This window comes from Thalassophryne amazonica, chromosome 6, assembly GCF_902500255.1.
Source record: "Thalassophryne amazonica chromosome 6, fThaAma1.1, whole genome shotgun sequence".
In the NCBI taxonomy this organism is placed as follows: domain Eukaryota; kingdom Metazoa; phylum Chordata; class Actinopteri; order Batrachoidiformes; family Batrachoididae; genus Thalassophryne; species Thalassophryne amazonica.
Genome location: NC_047108.1, coordinates 71,264,297 through 71,282,269, shown reverse-complemented (window position 1 = coordinate 71,282,269; position 17,973 = coordinate 71,264,297). Strand labels below are relative to the sequence as shown.

The 17,973-nt window shown below is 39.1% G+C and overlaps 1 protein-coding gene across 1 annotated transcript in view; it reads left to right on the top strand.

Annotated features, from left to right (window-relative positions):
* Nucleotides 1-5,379: 5,379 nt before the first annotated feature.
* Nucleotides 5,380-17,973, top strand: part of csad (cysteine sulfinic acid decarboxylase) — a 33,150-nt gene continuing 20,556 nt past the window's right edge. The window contains 1 exon segment of the mRNA XM_034172462.1: nucleotides 5,380-5,941. The gene's annotated coding sequence lies outside the window, so the exon portion shown is untranslated.

The window sequence follows — 17,973 nt, the reverse complement described above, 5'->3', positions numbered from 1 at the left end:
GGAACAGGAAGAGTTTTGGTTTTACAACCAAGAAGTGAGCATTGACCACATCCTAGAACTCACTGAGCACAAACATAAATATAATCAGTGCTTCGTTGCACCATGTGTTGATTTTCAAAAAACTTTTGATTCAGATGGCGAAGCTCTCGATCTACTGGTCAATCTTCGTTCCTACTCTCACCTATGGTCATGAGGGTTGGGTCATGACCGAAAGAACTAGATCGCGGGTACAAGCAGCTGAAATTGGCTTCCTTAGGAGGGTGGCTGGTGTCTCCCTTAGAGATAGGATAAGAAGTTCGGTCATCCACGGGGAGCTCGGAGTAGAGCTGCTGCTCCTTTGCGTTGAAAGGAGCCAACTGAGGTGGTTTGGGCATCTGGTAAGGATGCCTCCTGGGAGCCTCCCTAGGGAGGTGTTCCAGGCACTTCCATCTGGGAGGAGACCCCAGGGAAGACTCAGAAGTAGGTGGAGAGATTATATATCCACACTGGCCTGGGAACGCCTCAGGATCCCCCAGTCAGAGGTGGTCAATGTGGCACGGGAGAGGGAAGTCTGGGGTACTCTGCTAGAGCTGTTGCCCCCATGACCCGATCTCAGATAAGCGGTTGAAGATGAGTGATGAAAATACACAGAATACCCAATAAGTTACTGGACATCATGGCAGAGTCTCTGATGTCTTCCCAGTGAATTCTGGTATTCATGAGGGGGGTGTTCTGGTTCCTACTTTCTTCAATGCTTGTATGGACTCTGTGTTGTTTAGGGTTGCGAACATGAGCTGCAAAGGTTCCTTTATTGGTGAGCATAGGGTTGCTGGTCTTGACTATGGATGATGCAATGCTGTCATCTTTGGGACCTTTGCAAAATCAATGGAGAAATCAAGTGAGAAGTCACAGAGCTCAGATAATCTGGTTTGTGATTATCCTGGATGAAGACCAAGATCCAGGTTTTAAATGACTTCCTGGACTCAGCCAGTAGAAGTTTATCTACAGTAGTGTTCAGAATAATAGTAGTGCTATGTGACTAAAAAGATTAATCCAGGTTTTGAGTATATTTCTTATTGTTACATGGGAAACAAGGTACCAGTAGATTCAGTAGATTCTCACAATTCCAACAAGACCAAGCATTCATGATATGCACACTCTTAAGGCTATGAAATTGGGCTATTAGTAAAAAAAAGTAGAAAAGGGGGTGTTCACAATAATAGTAGCATCTGCTGTTGATGCTACAAACTCAAAAACTATTATGTTCAAACTGCTTTTTTAGCAATCCTGTGAATCACTAAACTAGTATTTAGTTGTATAACCACAGTTTGTCATGATTTCTTCACATCTGCGAGGCATTAATTTTGTTGATTTGGAACCAAGATTTTGCTCGTTTACTAGTGTGCTTGGGGTCATTGTCTTGTTGAAACACCCATTTCAAGGGCATGTCCTCTTCAGCATAAGGCAACATGACCTCTTCAAGTATTTTGACATATCCAAAGTGATCCATGATACCTGCTTTGCGATATATAGGCCCAACACCATAGTAGGAGAAACATGCCCATATCATGATGCTTGCACCACCATGCTTCACTGTCTTCACTGTGAACTGTGGCTTGAATTCAGAGTTTGGGGGTCGTCTCACAAACTGTCTGCAGCCCTTGGACCCAAAAAGAACAATTTTACTCTCATCAGTCCACAAAATATTCCTCCATTTCTCTTTAGGCCAGTTGATGTGTTCTTTGGCAAATTGTAACCTCTTCTGCACATGTCTTTTATTTAACAGAGGGACTTTGCGGGGGATTCTTCCAAATAAATTAGCTTCACACAAGCGTCTTCTAACTGTCACAGCACTTACAGGTAACTCCAGACTGTCTTTGATCATCCTGGAACTGATCAATGGGTGAGCCTTTGCCATTCTGCTTATTCTTCTATCCATTTTGATGGTTGTTTTCAGTTTTCTTCCACGCGTCTGTTTTTTTTTTTTTTTTTTTTTTTGTCCATTTTAAAGCATTGGAGATCATTGTAGATGAACAGCCTATAATTTTTTGCACTTGCGTATAAGTTTTCCCCTCTACAATCGACTTTTTAATCAAACTACGCTGTTCTTCTGAACAATGTCTTGAACGTCCCATTTTCCTCAGGCTTTCAAAGAGAAAAGCATGTTCAACAGGTGCTGGCTTCATCCTTAAATAGGGGACAACTGATTCACACCTGTTTGTTCCACAACACTGATGGACTCACTGACTGAATGCCACACTACTACAACCCCTGGCAAAAATTATGGAATCACTGGCCTCGGAGGATGTTCATTCAGTTGTTTAATTTTGTAGAAAAAAGAGAGATCACAGACATGACACAAAACTAAAGTCATTTCAAATGGCAACTTTCTGGCTTTAAGAAACACTATAAGAAATCAAGAAAAAAAGATTGTGGCAGTCAGTAACGGTTACTTTTTTAGACCAAGCAGAGGAAAAAAATATGGAATCACTCAATTCTGAAGAAAAAATTATGGAATCACCCTGTAAATTTTCATCCCCAAAACTAACACCTGCATCATATCAGATCTGCTCATTAGTCTGCATCTAAAAAGGAGTGAACACACCTTGGAGAGCTGTTGCACCAAGTGGACTGACATGAATCATGGCTCCAACACGAGAGATGTCAATTGAAACAAAGGAGAGGATTATCAAACTCTTAAAAGAGAGTAAATCATCACACAATGTTGCAAAAGATGTTGGTTGTTCACAGTCAGCTGTGTCTAAACTCTGGACCAAATACAAACAACATGGGAAGGTTGTTAAAGGCAAACATACTGGTAGACCAAGGAAGACAAAGCGTCAAGACAGAAAACTTAAAGCAATATGTCTCAAAAATCGAAAAATGTACAACAAAACAAATGAGGAACGAATGGGAGGAAACTGGAGTCAACGTCTGTGACCGAACTGTAAGAAACCGCCTAAAGGAAATGGGATTTACATACAGAAAAGCTAAACGAAAGGCATCATTAACACCTAAACAGAAAAAACAAGGTTACAATGGGCTAAGGAAAAGCAATTGTGGACTGTGGATGACTGGATGAAAGTCATATTCAGTGATGAATCTCGAATCTGCATTGGGCAAGGTGATGATGCTGGAACTTTTGTTTGGTGCCTTTCCAATGAGATTTATAAAGATGACTGCCTGAAGAGAACATGTAAATTTCCACAGTCATTGATGATATGGGGCTGCATGTCAGGTAAAGGCACTGGGGAGATGGCTGTCATTACATCATCAATAAATGCACAAGTTTATGTTGATATTTTGGACAATTGAAAGGTTGTTTGGGGATGATGAAATCATTTTTCAAGATGATAATGCATCTTGCCATAGAGCAAAAACTGCAAAAACATTCCTTGCAAAAAGACACATAGGGTCAATGTCAACGAGCAGATCTGATTTGATGCAGGTGTTAATTTTGGGGATGAAAATTTACAGGGTGACTCCATAATTTTTTCCTCAGAATTGAGTGATTCCATATTTTTTTCCTCTGCTTGGTCTAAAAAAGTAACTGTTACTGACTGCCACAATCTTTTTTTCTTGATTTCTTATAGTGTTTCTTAAAGCCAGAAAGTTGCCATTTGAAATGACTTTAGTTTTGTGTCATGTCTGTGATCTGCTTTTTTTCTACAAAATTAAACAACTGAATGAACATCCTCTGAGGCCGGTGATTCCATAATTTTTGCCAGGGGTTGTATTATTGTGAACACCCCCTTTTCTACTTTTTTTTTTTTTTTACTAATAGCCCAATTTCATAGCCTTAAGAGTGTGCATATCATGAATGCTTGGTCTTGTTGGATTTGTGAGAATCTACTGAATCTACTGGTACCTTGTTTCCCATGTAACAATATGAAATATACTCAAAACCTGGATTAATCTTTTTAGTCACATATAACTACTATTATTCTGAACACTACTGTATATGCAGTGAAAGTGTCAAACTTGAGGAGAGATTTGCTTATTTTGGCAGTGATGTTCATATTTCTGGCTCCTTGGCCTTTGAGGTGAAGAGACACCTGCTAAGACTGTCTTCTAAAATTAACTAGCAGCCACTGAAGAGAAGCCACAAGTGGCAAAATGTGATAATGCTTGTGACCTCACATAAGAACCGATGTTCAGTATTTTGGGCCATTTGCAGCTGTCCAAAATGTCAGTGAGTAATTGAGTGAATACAACATTTTTCTGGCATATCATTTTATAATTTTTCTTACACTTGAAATTTTATTTTATTTTATTTTATTCGAATATTTGTACTGCACTTGAGAATTATTCCCCCGCCCCCGAAATTAAACATTCTATTGTGCTTTCAATATTGGATGCAATGGGTATTTAGTTCCAGCAGATGTCAGCCACCACTCGATTTTCCAGAGCAGGCAGATTGGTGAAGATATGTCTCCTTCCACTAGATGGCAGCATTGAGTAATAAAGGGCTTCTACCAGTAAACCTTTTAAACTGTCGGCTCTATTGAAATTTGGAAATTGTGTGAACTATGTCAGAAAAAGACTAATATTGTTTAGAAATTTAGACCTCTTTAACATGTCTGTTTTTATTCATTAATTTAATTTGCTTTGTTTTTGTTTGTTAATATCAATTGTTCTCTGTTAGCATATTATACAGGATGCCATTAATTATTTTTTTTTTCCCCCAGTGTTGTTTATAACATACATTTGTTAAATTCCTCTTTTTTGTGCAATCAACAAAGATGAAAAAAGTAAATAAACCTAAATCTTGCCTATTTCTGTGGTGGCATCAAAGGAAAAAAGCAGGAGACTTTTTGGGCGATTATGCCAATTAGTGATGCTTTACAGCTGTAACTGAAAATGAAGCTTTTGGCAGACATTATGGTGCAACCGTATAATGTAAAAGGTAAAACAACAACCATACAGCATGTTCTGCATTAATTTTATACCTTGACATTGAACGCTTCACTTGCAATTATCCAAGCAATTCATATTATTATCAGTGTATCAATGTTTCAAAAACTAGTGACAAACAATTTAAAGGTGGAATCTTGTCCCACATCTCTGCATGTAATTCTATACAGATATGCTGCATAAATAAGGATTTGGTTTAATTTACAAGACCTTATTTCGCTACACTCAATCCACACTCTCACGAGCGCCACTAGCTTATCTTATGGCAGCTAAAAGTGGACGCTCTCGTTATAGCCGAACAACTGTCCAGTTTCTGGGTATTCTGTGTTAGTACGCGCCCGCGGCCGACGTACTTGATGAATTCCTGTGCCAAAAGTAGTTCCCAGGTCATTCTAAAATTTACCAGTATTAAAATTATAAAGATAACTGAAGTTTTAAGAGTGGGCGTAATAAATGTTTAAGAAACTTAAAGTTCATGAGCAACTTCACCTGTTATTGCTCAAGCACATTGTAAATATTGGCACGATGGAGTTTGGTGGGGAAGAGTTCAGAAAGATACGACTGGAATGTTTTGATTACCATTTACAGTTGGCGATGAAAGACTTTGGTGTTAGCTTAGTGTTAAAGTCAGAACAAGAAGCTGTGCTGAAAGAGATCTATCCGGGAAGAGACACACTCTATGCTGTCGCTCCAACAAGCGTGGCACACTGAGCAGGGCGGCGAAAGTAGTCCGGCGAGCTCAATGTGTGTGCGAGCTATCCCACAATTCCAACATAGCAGAGATGTCGGTCCAACGAGAGCGGTGCTCTGAGCAGGGTGCACCCACTGAATTATCAGACGACAGCTCCATGGTGATGGGTGTAGCAACATGGCCGTCTAATACTTCCGGCGGCGCGACCTCTGGGTGGCGGTCGCGCGCGGTCTGCTTTTTGTAAACAAAGGAGGATCTGCAGGAGGAAAAGGAAAGAGAGCTTTTAAAGGAGGATTCTCATCAGACACCGTTTTGTTTTAATCGTGTTATTATTTAAGGCTACTCTTGAAGAAAATGGTAAGAGTTTTTCCGCACAAAAAGAAGCAAATGAGCTAGTAAATTATATTTTTTTTTAATGAGAAAAGGATAAAACTGGAAACGGAACATATCTGCGTGTTCAAACGAAATAGGACTTTGATTACGTTCGCCAAGGGCGTTATAAAATGACGTGCGTTTATTTGTCTGTCTGCCTTAGCCTTTTAGCAGGATTACGTCAAAACTACTACACGGATTTCGACGAAATTTGCGCCACAGATAGATATTAGGCCACGGAAGAACCCACTAAATTTTGGAGTTGATCCGGATTCTGGATCAAGTTTCACTTTATATAAACTTTAAAGGATTACAGTCACTTGCCCAGTTTCCGATCATTGCCAGTTCCGGACCACTGCTGTAGTTTTTGCGCCGCCGTTTCTCGTAATCAGCACGAACAAGCTAATACTTGGTACCAAATGGAAAGATTGATGTTTTTCTACAAACGACCACAAGCTCGACCGGATCCAGCCGTCCTTGTGATCAGCAGAGGAATCAAAACATCCCGGTGTCTGAGGTGTGCGCGCTTTTTCTGACACTCATTCCTGCAACTTTTAAAGTAACGATCTCTAAAACGTAGCAAAGGTGAGTTAGCCGTTCGGTGTTTTTGGTTCTAGAGTGGGGAAAATACTTACTTACTTGGGTAGAAAATGTCAGTGTGTTATGTCTTTCTGTTTAATTGCTGCGCGCATTTATCTCCAACGCGAAAATTTGCCGGTTGTGGATCACTGAAGCAGCAGCCTCGTGTCTGTAGTTGTGATCCATGTGGACTTTGGGGGTCATCTCGACATCACGAATGGACACGAATATGGGGGCTTTTACTTTTTAATTCGGCAGAAATCTCACCTCCACACTTCATTTTTTGCTCGTAAAAACGTATAACGGCGCTTTTCGAAACGAAGTAAATTCTCATTTAATAAGTATTATTTCTATCATTTTGTGTTCAAAACACATTCTCGGGCACGGTGTGTATCATTCTGCATTAGAAGGGCTCCAGCCAGATGCCAGGAATGCTCCCAAAATGACGCAGAGTGTCGTGATCCGGAACTGGCAAAAGTGATCCGTTTCTGGCAAATGTTTGCACCAACCATAATGTGGCTTCACACTTTAAGTAGAAGCGCTACTCCACCCAGACTTTTTCAGCTAAATAACATCCAAATACCCAATACAACAATACACAATAAAGGACATTCAGCTGCATTATGGCTCCGTATAGTGGGACTTTAAAAAAGGTGATCCAGAACTGGGCAACCGCCTGTACCGTTAGCAGGATTACGTCAAAACTACTGCACGGATTTTGACAAATTTTTTAACACAGATTAGGCCATGGAAGACTCCATTAAATTTTGGAGGTGATCTGGATCCGGATCCAGATTCTGGATCAAGTTTCAGTTTATATAGTCTTTGAAGGATTGCGTCAAAACTACTTCATGGATTCTCACCAAAGTTTCACCACAGATACATATTAGGACATGGAAGACTTCCTTAAATTTTGGAGGAAATCCGGATCCGAATCCAGATTCTGGATCAAGATATCACTTTATATATGCTTTAAAGGATTATGTTAAAACTACTTCATGGATTCTCACCAAATTTGCATCACAGATAGATATTAGGGCATGGAAGACTTCATTGAATTTTGGACATGAACCAGATCTTGATCCGGATTCTGGATCAAGATTTACTTTATATAGGCTTTGAAGGATTACGTCAAAACTACTTCACAGATTCTCACCAAATTTTCACCATGATTACGTATTAGGCCATGGAAGACTCCATTACATTTTGGAGCTTATCCAAATTCAAGATTTCACTTTATGTACGCTTTGAAAGATTAAGTCAAAACCACTTCACGGATTTTGATGAAAGTTTCAATACAGATACATATTACACCACGGAAGACTACATTAAATTTTGGAGGTGATCTGGATCCAGATCGGGATTCTGGATCAAGTTTCACTTTATATAGTCTTTGAAGGATTATGTCAAAACTACAGATTCTCACCAAGTTTTCACCACGATTACATATTAGGCCATGGAAGACTCCATTAAATTTTCAAAGTGATCCGGATCCGAATCCAGATTCTGGATCAAGATATCACTTTATATATGCTTTAAAGGATTATGTCAAAACTACTTAATGGATTCTCACCAAATTTGCATCACAGATAGATATTAGGGCATGGAAGACTCCATTAAATTTTGGAGGTGATCTGGATCCGGATCCAGATTCTGGATCAAGTTTCAGTTTATATAGTCTTTGAAGGATTGCGTCAAAACTACTTCATGGATTCTCACCAAATTTTCACCACAGATACATATTAGGACATGGAAGACTTCCTTAAATTTTGGAGGAAATCCGGATCCGAATCCAGATTCTGGATCAAGATATCACTTTATATATGCTTTAAAGGATTATGTTAAAACTACTTCATGGATTCTCACCAAATTTGCATCACAGATAGATATTAGGGCATGGAAGACTTCATTGAATTTTGGACATGAACCAGATCTTGATCCGGATTCTGGATCAAGATTTACTTTATATAGGCTTTGAAGGATTACGTCAAAACTACTTCACAGATTCTCACCAAATTTTCACCATGATTACGTATTAGGCCATGGAAGACTCCATTACATTTTGGAGCTTATCCAAATTCAAGATTTCACTTTATGTACGCTTTGAAAGATTAAGTCAAAACCACTTCACGGATTTTGATGAAAGTTTCAATACAGATACATATTACACCACGGAAGACTACATTAAATTTTGGAGGTGATCTGGATCCAGATCGGGATTCTGGATCAAGTTTCACTTTATATAGTCTTTGAAGGATTATGTCAAAACTACAGATTCTCACCAAGTTTTCACCACGATTACATATTAGGCCATGGAAGACTCCATTAAATTTTCAAAGTGATCCGGATCCGAATCCAGATTCTGGATCAAGATATCACTTTATATATGCTTTAAAGGATTATGTCAAAACTACTTAATGGATTCTCACCAAATTTGCATCACAGATAGATATTAGGGCATGGAAGACTCCATTAAATTTTGGAGGTGATCTGGATCCGGATCCAGATTCTGGATCAAGTTTCAGTTTATATAGTCTTTGAAGGATTGCGTCAAAACTACTTCATGGATTCTCACCAAATTTTCACCACAGATACATATTAGGACATGGAAGACTTCCTTAAATTTTGGAGGAAATCCGAATCCAGATTCTGGATCAAGATATCACTTTATATATGCTTTAAAGGATTATGTTAAAACTACTTCATGGATTCTCACCATATTTGCATCACGGATAGATATTAGGGCATGGAAGACTTAATTGAATTTTGGACATGAACCAGATCTTGATCCGGATTCTGGATCAAGATTTACTTTATATAGGCTTTGAAGGATTACGTCAAAACTACTTCACGGATTCTCACCAAATTTTCACCATGATTACGTATTAGGCCATGGAAGACTCCATTACATTTTGGAGCTTATCCAAATTCAAGATTTCACTTTATGTACGCTTTGAAAGATTAAGTCAAAACCACTTCACGGATTTTGATGAAAGTTTCAATACAGATACATATTACGCCACGGAAGACTACATTAAATTTTGGAGGTGATCTGGATCCAGATCGGGATTCTGGATCAAGTTTCACTTTATATAGTCTTTGAAGGATTATGTCAAAACTACAGATTCTCACCAAGTTTTCACCACGATTACATATTAGGCCATGGAAGACTCCATTAAATTTTCAAAGTGATCCGGAGCCGAATCCAGATTCTGGATCAAGATATCACTTTATATATGCTTTAAAGGATTATGTCAAAACTACTTAATGGATTCTCACCAAATTTGCATCACAGATAGATATTAGGGCATGGAAGACTCCATTAAATTTTGGAGGTGATCTGGATCCGGATCCAGATTCTGGATCAAGTTTCAGTTTATATAGTCTTTGAAGGATTGCGTCAAAACTACTTCATGGATTCTCACCAAATTTTCACCACAGATACATATTAGGACATGGAAGACTTCCTTAAATTTTGGAGGAAATCCGGATCCGAATCCAGATTCTGGATCAAGATATCACTTTATATATGCTTTAAAGGATTATGTTAAAACTACTTCATGGATTCTCACCAAATTTGCATCACAGATAGATATTAGGGCATGGAAGACTTCATTGAATTTTGGACATGAACCAGATCTTGATCTGGATTCTGGATCAAGATTTACTTTATATAGGCTTTGAAGGATTACGTCAAAACTACTTCACGGATTCTCACCAAATTTTCACCATGATTACGTATTATGCCATGGAAGACTCCATTACATTTTGGAGCTTATCCAAATTCAAGATTTCACTTTATGTACGCTTTGAAAGATTAAGTCAAAACCACTTCACGGATTTTGATGAAAGTTTCAATACAGATACATATTACGCCACGGAAGACTACATTAAATTTTGGAGGTGATCTGGATCCAGATCGGGATTCTGGATCAAGTTTCACTTTATATAGTCTTTGAAGGATTATGTCAAAACTACAGATTCTCACCAAGTTTTCACCACGATTACATATTAGGCCATGGAAGACTCCATTAAATTTTCAAAGTGATCCGGATCCGAATCCAGATTCTGGATCAAGATTTCACTTTATATACACTTTAAAGATTACGTCAAAACTACTTCATGGATTCTTACCAAATTTCAACACAGATAGATATTCAGTGGGATATCCTTCCCACTGTAGCCAAGTGCTTGCTCACAGGGGGTCGTTTTGACCGTTGGGGTTTTACATAATTATTGTATGGCCTTGCCTTACAATATAAAGCGCCTTGGGGCAACTGTTTGTTGTGATTTGGCACTATATAAAAAAATTGATTGATTGATTGATAGATATTAGGGCATGGAAGACTCCACTGAATTTTGGAGGTGATCCAGATCTGGATTCTGGATAAAGATTCACATTATATAGGCTTTGAAGGATTATGTCAAACTACTTCAAGGATTTTCACCACAAACACATATTAGGCCATGGACGACTCCATAAAATTTTGGAGGTGATCCGGATCCGAATCCAGATCCTGGATCATGATTTCAATTTATATACGGATTATGTCAAAACTACGTCACAGATTTTGACAAAATTTTTTAACACAGATACATATTAGGCCGTGGAAGACTGTATTGAATTTTGGAGATGATCCGAATCAGAATCCGGATTCTGGATCAAGAGTTCACTTTATATATGCTTTGAAGGATTACGTCAAAACTACTTCACGGATTATCACTAAATTTGCACCACAGATAGATATTAGGGCATGGAAGACTTTTGGAGGTGATTCGGATCCGGAGTGGCGGACATCAGAAATTTCTGATTGCTCTTGTTATTATTATTATTATTTATTTATTTGTTTGTTTGTTTGTTTATTTTTACTATTACTTGCAGCGTGGGTAAATGTATGTATGTATTTATGTGTTTGTTATGTGATTGTAAAGAAGTACATAGTACGTGTATGTCTGTATTTAAGGATCACATTGCAAATAAGCGTTTTTGTTGTTTAGTTTTTTGTTTTGTTTTGTTTGTTTTTTCTTTCATGGGTTATCCTGTTTTTTATGTCAAAAGTAACCACCACATCCAGAAGGGTGTTTTGTACCTCTGGATTCAAAAAATGAACTGATTTACACTGCTCTCCATAGCCGTGAAACCATTATAATTATAGCCTTTCTTTCCATCATTTACCTGTATTTTGGCATGCTTGGCACCAGAAAGTTATGTTGGATCCAAAAAGGCTAGGACCAAAAGTTATATTGGATCGGTTCCCACTGACCAATAGCGTTAGAGCTTACTGCCAGCAGCTAGCCAATCAGAGCGTGGCATACGAAGGTCAGGAACTAGCTGACAGACGCTGGTTGAAAAAATGGCAACAAACATGTCAACAACAGCATAAAATCATCAGAAAGTGAGGTTTGCTGAGTTCACAGAGGAGGAACTGGTGGAAATATTGAACTCCAAGGATGCCAAAAACACTAAGGAGGTACTCTGAATCAATTATATGCTGTTCACAACAAAATTAATTGATCTAATTTACTTGACTCTTTGTTGTTTGCTTAATTTGGGAGGGGGGTGGAGAACATAACTATTGATGGATGGCAGGTGGTCCAACATAGAGAAATATTGGATCCAGAAAAGTTATATTGGACAGGGCGTAGCCGAGTCCAATATAACTTTTATATATATATATGTATGTGTATGTATATGTATGTGTATATATATGTATGTATGTATATGTATGTGTGTATATATATGTATGTATGTATGTGTATGTGTATATATATATGTATGTGTGTATATGTATGTATGTATGTATGTGTATATATATATGTATGTATGTATGTATGTGTATGTGTATATATATATGTATATGTAATAAAGGATTTTTAACTGAGCATGAGGTCTGTACAGGAAAATATCAGACTGAGCTGTAAGTACGGACCAAGCGTGAAACAGCAAGGTCTGATATTCCCGTACAGACCGAGCAAGTGAGGTTTTATATATATATATATGTGTGTGTGTGTGTGTGTGTGTGTGTGTGTTTTCTAATGCTGTTTAGATATTTATGGAGTATGTTCATGTCCGATTTGGTTTTTCTCATCGTGTTTTTAGCTTTCTGGTTTGTAACGAATGTGATACGCGTTCCAGACTGTCATGGTAACCAGTCTAATATATCAGACCAGAAATCGGCCAATCAGAGTGCACATAGCATTGTAGTCATATAATAATATAATATAATATACATCTCACAGTGAAAGCCATCTCTCTGGGATTTTGTGGGATTTGAAACTTCAATAAGGCAAATTGATTGCGGCTACAGAAAGCAACACTCTCCATAGTCTCACACTTAAAAAAAAAAAAAAAAAAGATCCTTAGGTGTCTAACAACCTTTAACAACTTTCTCTTAAATTGTTAAGGTTTAGGGTATATTTTTCTGGAAATTTGAACAATATTACTGCATTCATGCATTGGGATTCCATGACAGAAGCTCACAAGGCATAAACTCATAAGACAAAGACAAAAGCTCACATTTTTTTAAAAAGATAGAAGTGATTATACAAAAGATCACAAACATAACAAATATTTTGTTAACAGTTTTTCTCCTCAATTTACACATTTGATGAGTTAATCTAGAGTTAATCTCACCTCCCACACCTCAGTTCACACCTAGTCTTTCTCAATGTACATATTTAACCCTGTATGACCCACTATTTTTATTTATTGTTTTGTTCAACTACATTGACAGACCCATTGGGTCCTGTTGTTCAGTCTCACAGTGCTATTGGGTTATATATTTGTACGTAGGTCCCTCAGGTCAAGTCACACAACCTCCAGATTTTTGATTGAGCATCATTCCTTCGATTTACTGGACTGGATTTATCTGATTGAAGTAAGTAAAATGCTTTAAATATAATATTATAATTATTATTATTATTATTATTATAGTGTCTAGAACATGTACATGTGCAGTTATTGTGGAAAATGTGCCCTACCTTTTATCTAGAGCTTGTTTTGTAATTGTTGCCATCTTACAATGTTGGGTGAATGTGGTACTCAAAACAACCCTGTTTTTGAAAGGAATGTCCCGAGAGGAACTTCAATTAAAATTTTCCCAATGTAACTTTAATTGAAAGATGATTGACACATTCTAGCCCTTAGCCTTATATTATACTCAACAAAAATATAAACGCAACACTTTTGGTTTTGCTCCCATTTTGTATGAGATGAACTCAAAGATCTAAAACTTTTTCCACATACACAATATCACCATTTCCCTCAAATATTGTTCACAAACCAGTCGAAATCTGTGATAGTGAGCACTTCTCCTTTGCTGAGATAATCCATCCCACCTCACAGGTGTGCCATACCAAGATGCTGATTAGACACCATGATTAGTGCACAGGTGTGCCTTAGACTGGCCACAATAAAAGGCCACTCTGAAAGGTGCAGTTTTATGACACAGCACAATGCCACAGATGTTGCAAGATTTGAGGGAGCGTGCAATTGGTGTGCTGACAGCAGGAATGTCAACCAGAGCTGTTGCTCGTGTATTGAATGTTCATGTCTCTACCATAAGCCATCTCCAAAGGCGTTTCAGAGAATTTGGCAGTACATCCAACCAGCCTCACAACCGCAGACCACGTGTAACCACACCAGGCCAGGACCTCCACATCCAGCATGTTCACCTCCAAGATCGTCTGAGACCAGCCACTCGGACAGCTGCTGGAACAATCGGTTTGCATAACCAAAGAATTTCTGCACAAACTGTCAGAAACCGTCTCAGGGAAGCTCATCTGCATGCTCGTCGTCCTCATTGGGGTCTCGACCTGACTCCAGTTCGTCGTCGTAACCGACTTGAGTGGGCAAATGCTGACATTCGCTGGCATTTGGCACGTTGGAGAGGTGTTCTCTTCACAGATGATGCGAAGGACATGTGTTGCACTGCATGAGGCAAATGGTGGTCACACCAGATACTGACTGGTATCCCCCCCCAATAAAAAAAACTGCACCTTTCAGAGTGGCCTTTTATTGTGGGCAGTCTAAGGCACACCTGTGCACTAATCATGGTGTCTAATCAGCATCTTGGTATGGCACACCTGTGAGGTGGGATGGATTATCTCAGCAAAGGAGAAGTGCTCACTATCACAGATTTCGACTGGTTTGTGAACAATATTTGAGAGAAATGGTGATATTGTGTATGTGGAAAAAGTTTTAGATCTTTGAGTTCATCTCATACAAAATGGGAGCAAAACCAAAAGTGTTGCGTTTATATTTTTGTTGAGTGTAGATTACATATATTACTGCATTTGAAACAAAATAATGTGCAAAGATATATTGCCACATCTAATAATTTTCATTTACTTATAATTTCTAGCCACCTTCAACACTCAGATATGTATACGAGGTCTGTTAGAAAAGTATCCAACCTTATTATTTTTTTTTTTTTTTCAAAAACCATATGGATTTGAATCACGTGTGATTGCGTCAGACAAGCTTGAACCCTCATGCGCATGCATGAGTTTTTTCATGCCTGTCGGTTGCTTCATTCGCCTGTGAGCAGGCTTTGAGTGAGGTGTGGTCCACCCCTCTCGTCTATTTTTTATTGCGAATAAATGTCTGAACGATTTGGAGCTTTTTCCAGAAACTGTAAGAGACCTCCAGGTGGACACTGTTCGAAAAATTAATATGGCTTTCAGGGACGATTTTATGGGGATTAAACAGATTACGGGGTGTTACTGCCCCTTTAAGGACGGCCCACAACTGCTGAGAGCGCAGCGATGGACAGGCTGACACCCCGCACAAACAACCAGATCATTTCCAACGTGAAAGCTTTGTTGGTCCGGGACCTCGTCTGACTTTCACAAAAAGGCAGAAGATGTGGACATCAGCACTTTTTCCGGCACATTCCACCGTTACAGAAGAGAGAGACCAACACCGAGGTGGTTTTGTGCCGCGTCCTTCGGCTTCTTTTTCCATGAAAAAAAAAACTCCTGTAACGGTGGAATGTGCCGGAAAAAGTGCTGATGTCCACGTCTTTTCACAATTCCTGTGCTAGTCAGAGGACATACCGGATCAAGACAGCGTCCAGTTTAGAAATGAACGGCACATTTCATTGTTACAGGAGTTTTTGTCATGGAAAGAGGAACAAAGGCGGAGGAATTCCGCGCCTCGCGGCGGAGCTGCATGGCGAAAAGAAACGCCGTGATGAAGCCTCACAGGACATGTTCTGACATGTTCAGCTCATGCACAATCACAATCGGATATTCACACGACTGGAAAGCAACCGGAATCCGTCTGAAATCCACCTTTAAGCCGTCCTGAGAGACCAACACCGAGGTGGTTTTGTCCCGCGTAATGAACGGCTCCGTGGCGCGTCCCTCGGCTTCTTTTTCCATGAAAAAAAAACTCCTGTAACGGTGGAATGTGCCGGAAAAAGTGCTGATGTCCACATCTTCTGCCTTTTTGTGAAAGTCAGACGAGGTCCCGGATCAACAAAGCTTTCACGTTGGAAATGATGTGGTTGTTTGTGCGGGGTGTCAGCCTGTCCATCGGCGCTGGGAGCGAGCTGCGCTCTCAGCAGTTGTGGGCCGTCCTTAAAGGGGCAGTAACACCCCGTAATCTGTTTAATCCCCATAAAATCGTCCCTGAAAGCCATATTAATTTTTCGAACGGTGTCCACCTGGAGGTCTCTCACAGTTTCTGGAAAAAAATTGATGCAGCAAAGATCCAAATCGTTCAGACATTTATTCGCAATAAAAAATAGACGAGAGGGGTAGACCACACCTCACTCAAAGCCTGCTCACAGGCGAATGAAGCAACCGACAGGCATGAAAAAACTCATGCATGCGCACAAGGGTTCAAGCTTGGCTGACGCAATCACATGATTCAAATCCATATGGTTTTTGAAAAAATTAATAAGGTCGGATACTTTTCTAACAGACCTCGTAATATCATGTCATACATCTCATGTGATATGTAAATGGTTGTGTATAATAAAGATTTTATGGACTAATAAAGACTAAAATTTTGTGATGTGAGCTTTTGTCTTTCTTTTTTTCAGCAAGGGTGTGATCTTATGTCTTGTGAGCTTTGGTCTGCGCACCCATGCACAGATATAGTCTGGGTAAAATGCCAGAAGGTTGTACTTTCTCATATTGCATGAAACGTCTTCGTCTCAGATAGGTGCTGCCTTCTTTCAGCTGTTCTCATTAGGGGTCAGTACAGCAAATCATCCATTTCCATCTCACCCTGTCATCTGCATCTTGTCATACCATCCATTGCATGTCCTGGCTGCCTGTTTGGCTGTCTGTAAGTGTCAGCCCTGCGATTAACTGGTAGCCTGTCCAGGGTGTACACCACCTCTTGCTCAATAACGGCTGGGATAGGCTCCAGGCCTCCATGACCCTTAATTGGAATAAGCGAGTTCTGAAAATGAATAAGGAATGAAATTGCTTCAGTGGTGACATGGTGGCTTAGTGGTTTGCACTGATGCCTCACAGTAAAAAGGCCATAATTGGAGTAAGCGGGTATGGAAAATGGATGGCTGGATTACTTAAATGATAAGTCTTTCAAGTTTTGAGAGTTAACCAGAATGAAGACCCTCGGCATGACACAGTAGGTTTGTTGTTTGACCCGAAAATGCACCTTGTACTAAACTGTATTCAGTAATAGTCCATGTTCATCAATTTTGACCAAATTGGTACCACTGAAGGTGACTAAACGACACTTAGGATCCAGCCTCAGTTTACCATGGCCTATACAAAAATGTATGATAGCCATCCCGTGGTTGGTAGCTGTAGCCAGGTAGGGGTCAATGAATAATTACACAGAGGTCAAAATTTTAAAATGCTCCAATCACGTTGAAAACTATATCACATTATTTGTCTGATCATAACAATTCCAAAAAAAAAAGTATAGCTTGGACTATCTATGATGGAATGTTCTGGAGTTATGGGGTCACAACAGCAAAAGGTGGTGACAAAGGTCAGTTACAGTTTGTACAGGGGTCAAAAGTTAAAGTTGCTCCAGTTTTAGTAAAAAAAAATATGCACATTATTGCTTGAAATAAATGGATTAATAAATGGAATAGTTTTGACTGTTGAATGTTTGATCTCCAAAGTAAAGGTCAAAAGTCGATGTCCATTGGATTCAGTGACAGGTGACATACGAGTATGTTAGCCTGTAACGTGATAACTAAAAATGACAGATGGTGCAAACTATTCCTTATTAGAACCCTTTAACCCAAACAGTAATTTGCATCATTTTTACTGAAATTGGAGCAACTTTAACTTTTGACCCCTATACAGACTGAAACTGACCTTTGTCACCATTTTTGCTGTTTTTACCCCATAACTCCAGAACATTAAGTCATAGATAGCCCAAACTATACTTTTTTGGAGTTATGATCAGACAGATAATGTGATATAGTTTTCAATGTGATTGGAGCATT